Genomic DNA, 6,636 nt, shown 5'->3' on the forward strand with positions numbered 1-6,636 from the left:
CCACGCGTCTTTAATCGACATCAATGGGCAGACACGTGAATGAAAAAGCCTGCACACGTTTCCAGCATCTAGCCTTTGAGTCCTCCAGACACCATGAGCTGACGCAAGCATGTCCACTGTGCCCTATCCAAATTCCTGATCCAGGGAACCCATTTGTATAATAAATCGTGTTTTCAATGCCACTAAATTTGGGGGGGGGGGATGTATTATGTAGCTATAGTAATATATTCAGATCTCCATAAAAATAAAATACTAATGATAAAGCAAATGGGTTTAAATCTAAAGTATTAATGAACCCTTCTAAAGCATATATGGGAGTGATTTTTACTGTTTTTGCAACTTTCTAGAAATTTGAATTTATATCAGAATGTAAAGTTATTGAGAGAGAATAAGCAACAGAGAGAGATAAAAGAGACACGGGGAGAAGAAACAGAGGCATAAACAATAGAAAGAAAAGATGTAGCTCAGGTCAGAATTTTTTTTTTTAATGCAGAAGATACTGATGCAAGAAGGACAATGTAAGCAAGATAAATAAAAAGAAATCCATTTGACATATTAGAGGAAAACAGCAGAATACTAAAGACAAAAGTCTTAAAAGCAGCCAGAAAGAAAAGCAATTATACAGAAAGGAATGGCAATTAAACTGACAGAAGTTTACTAAACAGTAGCAATCGAAGTCAGAGATAATGAAGTCATATCTTCAAAGTGTTGGAAGAAAAAAAAAAGCCATAAAACACTGCTTCTGCTGCTGCTAAGTCGCTTCAGTCGAGTCCGACTCTGTGCGACCCCATAGACGGCAGCCCACCAGGCTCCCCCGTCCCTGGGATTCTCCAGGCAAGAACACTGGAGTGGGTTGCCATGTCCTTCTCCAATGCATGAAAGTGAAAAGTGAAAATGAAGTCGCTCAGTCGTGTCCGACTCTTCACGATCCCATGGACTGCAGCCTAGCAGGCTCCTCCATCTATGGGATTTTTCAGGCGAGAGTACTCGAGTGGGATGCCATTGCCTTCTCCGAGAAATTAGCATACCTTTACTGAAGAAAATTTTAAAAAGATGCACTTCCAGAAGAAAAATGTTCCCTGAAGAAGGTATGAAAGAAGTGGTGAGTCGAGGAAGTGCTGAGTGTGTGGAGAATGTGATGAACATAGTGAACAACTACACAGTCTCTTTCAGAAAAGGGCTGGTTGCTCCATTAGCTGGAGAGCTGTCAGCAGATATCCTTCATCTATTGGCGCCTCCAAGAAGGGCCCCAATTTAAGAGAAGCACCTTAGTGAAAGTGAAAGCAAAAGGTGCTCAGTCATGTCCAACCCCATGGACTATACAGTCCATGGAATTCTCCAGGCCAGAATACTAGAGTGGGTAACCTAACCCTTCTCCAGGAGGTCTTCCCAACCCAGGAATCAAACCAGGGTCTCCTGCATAGCAGGCAGATTCTTTACCAACTGAGCTATGAGGGAAACCCAGAAGCACCTTATTCAAGGTCAAAGAGCAGCCCACATCTGCTGGTAAGCCTAGGCAGGGATATAGAGGCTTAGCCATTTTGGACAGACCTGGGACAATCCTGGCAGGCCATTGAGCTCCCAATCCCTCTAGGCCTTCCTGTTTCCTTTCCCTCCCTCCCCTGTAGGTGATGGACCCAAGGGTGCTCGCTAATGAGCACCCTTCACTCTAAGGGAAGAAGGAGGGAAGGAAGGATGAAAGAAAGGGAGGGAAGAGAAGAGGAAGAGAGGAAAAGAAAGAAAGAGACAGAGAAAGGGAGGGAGTATGGAGAGAAGAAGGAAGGAAATAGAAATCACAAATTATTTAGAAATGAAGGAAAATAAGAGCACTGCATATCAAAATCTGTGAGATGTAAGGAAAAATAATAATATGAGGAGATAATTAATTGTACTTATGGGAATTCAAGAAAATAAAAACTGTGAATTAAGATTAAAATTCCAATAGCTAATTGGCAGTGGTTAAACAGGAAATGGCAAGAATAAACATTGGCATTTTAGGAATCAGTGAACTAAAATGGACTGGAATGGACAAATTTAATTCAGATGACCATTATATATACTACTGTGGGTAAGAATCCCTTAGAAGAAATGGAGTAGCTCACATAGTGAATAAAAGAGTCTGAAATGCAGTATTTGGGTACAGCTTAAAAGCAACAGAATGATCTCAATTTGTTTTCAAAGCAAAACCATTCAATATCACAATAATCCAAGTCTATGCCCCAACCACTAATGCCGAAGAAACTGAAATTAAACGGTTCTATGAAGACCTACAAGACCTTCTAGAACTAACACCAAAAAAAAAATGTTTTTTTCATCATAGGGGACTGAAACGGAAAAGTAGGAAGTCAAGAGATATCTGGAGTAACAGGCAAGGTTGGCCTTGGAGTAGAAAATGAAGCAGGGCAAATGCTAACCGAGTTTTGCCAAAAGAACGCACTGGTCATAGCAAACACCCTCCTCCAACAACACAAGAGACGATTCTACACATGGACATCACCAGATGGTTAATACCAACATCAGACTGATTATGTTCTTTGCAGCTGAAGATGAAGGAGCTCTACACAGTCAGCAAAAACAAGACTGTGAGCTGACTGTGGCTAAAATATTGAACTCCTTGTTGCAAAATTCAGATTTAAATTGAAGAATGTAGGGGAAACCACTAGGCCATTCAGGTATGACCTAAATCAAATCCCTTACTATTATACAGTGGAAGTGACAAATAGATTCAAGGGATTAGATCTGATAGAGTGCCTGAAGAACCATGGTTGGAGGCTCATGACATTGTATAGGAGGTGGTGATCAAAACTATCTTCAAGAAAAAGAAATGTAAAAAGGCAAAATGGTTATAAGAGGCCTTACAAATGGCTGTGAAAAGAAGAGAAGTGAAAGGCAAGGAGAAAAGGAAAGATACACCCATCTGAATGCAGAGTTCCAAAGAAAAGCAAGGAGAAATAAGAAAGCCTTCCTAACCCATGGCAGATTCATGTTGAAGTATGACAAAACCAATACTACTATTGTAAAGTAATTAGCCTCCAATTAAAATAAATAAATTTATATTAAAAAAAAGAAACCCTTCCTAAATAACAATGCAAAGAAATAGAGGAAAACAATAGAATGGGAAAGACTAGAGATCTCTTCAGGAAAATTAGAGATACCAAGGGAACATTTCATGCAAAGATGGGCTCAATAAAGGACAGAAATGGTATGGACCTAACAGAAGCAGAAGATACTAAGAGGAGGTGGCAAGAATACACAGAAGAACTATACAAAAAAGATCTTCATGATCCAAATCACCATAATGATGTGATCACTCTCCTAGAGCCAGCCATCTTGGAGTGGGAAGTCAAGTGGGCTTTAGGAGGCATCACTATGAACAAAGCTAGTGGAGGTGATGGAATTCCAGTTCAGCTATTTCAAATCCTAAAATATGATGCTGTGAAAGTGTTGTACTCAATATGCCAGCAAATTTGCAAAACTCAGCAATGGCCACAGGACTGGAAAAGGTCAGTTTTCATTCCAATCCCAAAGAAAGACAACACGGAAGAATGCTCAAACTACCACACAATTGCACTCATTTCACATGCTAGAAAGATCATGCTCAAAATTCTCCAAGCTAGGCTTCAACAGTATGTGAACTGAGAACTCCCAGATGTTCAAGGTGGATTTGGAAAAGGTAGAGGAACCAGAGATCAAATTGCCAACATATGCTGGATCAGAGAAAAAGCAAGAGAATTCCAGAAAAACATCTACTTCTGTTTCATTGACTAAGCTAAAGCCTTTGACTGTGTGGATCACAACTGTGGAAAATTCTTCAAGAGATGGGAATACCAGACCACCTTACTTGCCTCCTGAGAAACTTGTATGCAGGTCAAGAAGCAACACTTAGAACCAGACATGGAACAATGGACTGGTTCCAAATTGGGAAAGGAGTATGCCAAGACTGTGTATTGTCACTCTACTTATTTCACTTATATGCAGAGTACATCATGCAAAACGCAAGAATAAATGAAGCACAAGCTGGAATCAAGATTGTCAGGAGAAACATCAATAACTTCAGATATGCAGATGACACCACCCTACAGCAGAAAGCAAAGAGAAAGAAAAGAGCCTCTTGATGAAAGTGAAAGAGGAGAGTGAAAAAGCTGGCTTAAAACTCAACATTAAAAAATCTAAGATTATGGCATCGGATTCCATCACTTTGTGGCAAATAGATGGGGAAACAATGAAAACAGTGACAGACTCTTTTTCTCTTGGCCTCCGAAATCACTGCAGATGATGATTGCAGCCATGAAATTAAAAGACACTTGCTCCTTGGAAGAAAAGCTAAGACCAACCTAGACAGCAGATTAAAAAGCAGAGACATTACTTTGCTGACAAAGGTCCATCTAGTCAAAGCTATAGTCTTTCCAGTAGTCACGTATGAATGTGAGAGTTGGACTATAAAGAAAGCTGAGTGCAGAAGAATTGATGCTTTTGAACTGTGGTGTTGGAGGAGACTCTTGAGAGTCCCTTGGACTGCAAGGAGATCCAACCCGTCCATTCTAAAGGAGATCAGTCCTGGGTGTTCATTGGAAGGACTGATGTTGAAGCTGAAACTCCAATATTTTGGCCACCTGATGCGAAGAGCTGACTCATTGAAAAAGACCCTGATGCTGGGAAAGATTGAGGGCAGGAGGAGAAGGGGACGACAGAGGATGAGGTGGTTGGATGGCATCACTGATTCAATGGACATCAGTTTGAACAATTCCAGGAGATTGTGAAGGACAAGGAAGCCAACATGCTGCAGTCCATGGGGTTGCAAAGGGTCAGTCACAACTGAGAGACTGAACAACAACAAAGGAACAATTACCATGATGCTAAGATTGAACAAGATAGAAAAAGAGAAACTACTTTAATTGACCTCACTGCAAATGTGATAAATTATTAGCAAAATAAATCCGAAAATATAGATTAAAAAAATTTAATCTTGATCATTTGGGTTTTATTCCTTAATGGTAGGGTGATTCAACTTAACAAGTATATTATTGCAATCCTTTATGTTATCATATTAAAGGATCCAAAATGTAATCATGAATCTTATAATCATCTCAAGGAAAGACCTAAACAAAAGGTCTCAGGAAAACTCTTGCTGTTGCCCAGTCTCTAATTCATGTCCAGCTCTTTTGAGACCCCATGGACTTAGCCCACCAGGCTCCTCTGTCCATGGAATTTTCCCAGCAAGAATACTGGAGTGGCTTGCCATTTCCTTTTCCAGGAGGTCCTCCTGACCCTGGGATCTAATCTGAGTCTCTTACATTGGCAGGCAGCTTCATTACCACTGGGCAACCAGGGAAGCCTGTAAAAACTCTTAGTAAAATATAAATTGAAAGTCCTTAACAAGGTGAATTACATATGAATATATTATATATAATATATATGTATATACATGGAAATGTAATGATAATCATTAGAAGCATTCCTATTAAAGTCAAGAATAACGCATGAATGTCATCTAGCAATCCTGCTTTATAGACTGTAGTGGAAGTTGTCAATGCAATAATTTTTTTTAAAAAAGACATTGTGAAAAAGAGACAAGCATCATTGTTTATGGAAGAAATAATTGATTCTCAGAAGATCAACTGAGAAATAATTAGCATTAATAAGAGGTCTGTAGGGGGTCAATATGGAGAAGGCAATGGCACCCCACTCCAGTACTCTTACCTGGAAAATCCCATGGACCGAGGAGCCTGGTAGACTGCAGTCCATGGGGTCGCTTAGAGTCGGAGACGACTGAGCGACTTCACTTTGACTTTTCACTTTCATGCATTGGAGAAGGCAATGGCAACCCACTCCAGTGTTCTTGCCTGGAGAATCCCATGGACGGGGGAGCCTGTTGGGCTGCCGTCTATGGGGTCACACAGAGTTGGACACGACTAAAGTGACTTAGCATAGCATAGGAGGTCAATATAAAATCAAAATACAAACACTAATAGATCTCTAAACACAAAAATTATCAGTTATAAAATAACATAGAAAAGTAGATTCCACTAATAATAAGACAAATACGAAAATAAGGTATCTAAAAAGATTCTAATAAGAAACACAAAGACACATTACATCACATTTATATTTACTTCTCTATTATATCTAAAATTTAATTTTTAGTGTGATATGAGATTAACACCTAACATTTCTTTACAACTGGATATTCAGTTACATCAGAAACATAAATGGATTGATATATGCAAATTTTTTAAATGGAACAACTCATAATGTCTTAAATATGTAATGTCTCACTGATATAACAGTTGACACAACAGCAGTAAAATTTCAATAAGGTACTTTATAAAACCAAATAGTCTAAATGCAAGATTTATGTTGAAAGAAAAAGGTAATAAGCTTTTGAAAATATAATAAATTTTTGAAAAAGAACAGCTAATACAGATGTGCCAGATATAAAAATCTATTTTAAAACTATGATAATTTAGATCTTGAGATAATGGTACCATATTCAAGTCAATGTGGGAAAGGTAAGCTATTTAGCAAATATTTGGCTCATTAGCCTTTCATTAGAGGGGAGAGGAAGCAAATGAAACCATAGAATATAAAAACACTGGATAATAATTCTATAGCAATGGAATGGGGAGGACTTCTTTG

This window comes from Bos taurus, chromosome 2 (genome assembly GCF_002263795.3).
Source record: "Bos taurus isolate L1 Dominette 01449 registration number 42190680 breed Hereford chromosome 2, ARS-UCD2.0, whole genome shotgun sequence".
In the NCBI taxonomy this organism is placed as follows: Eukaryota; Metazoa; Chordata; class Mammalia; order Artiodactyla; family Bovidae; genus Bos; species Bos taurus.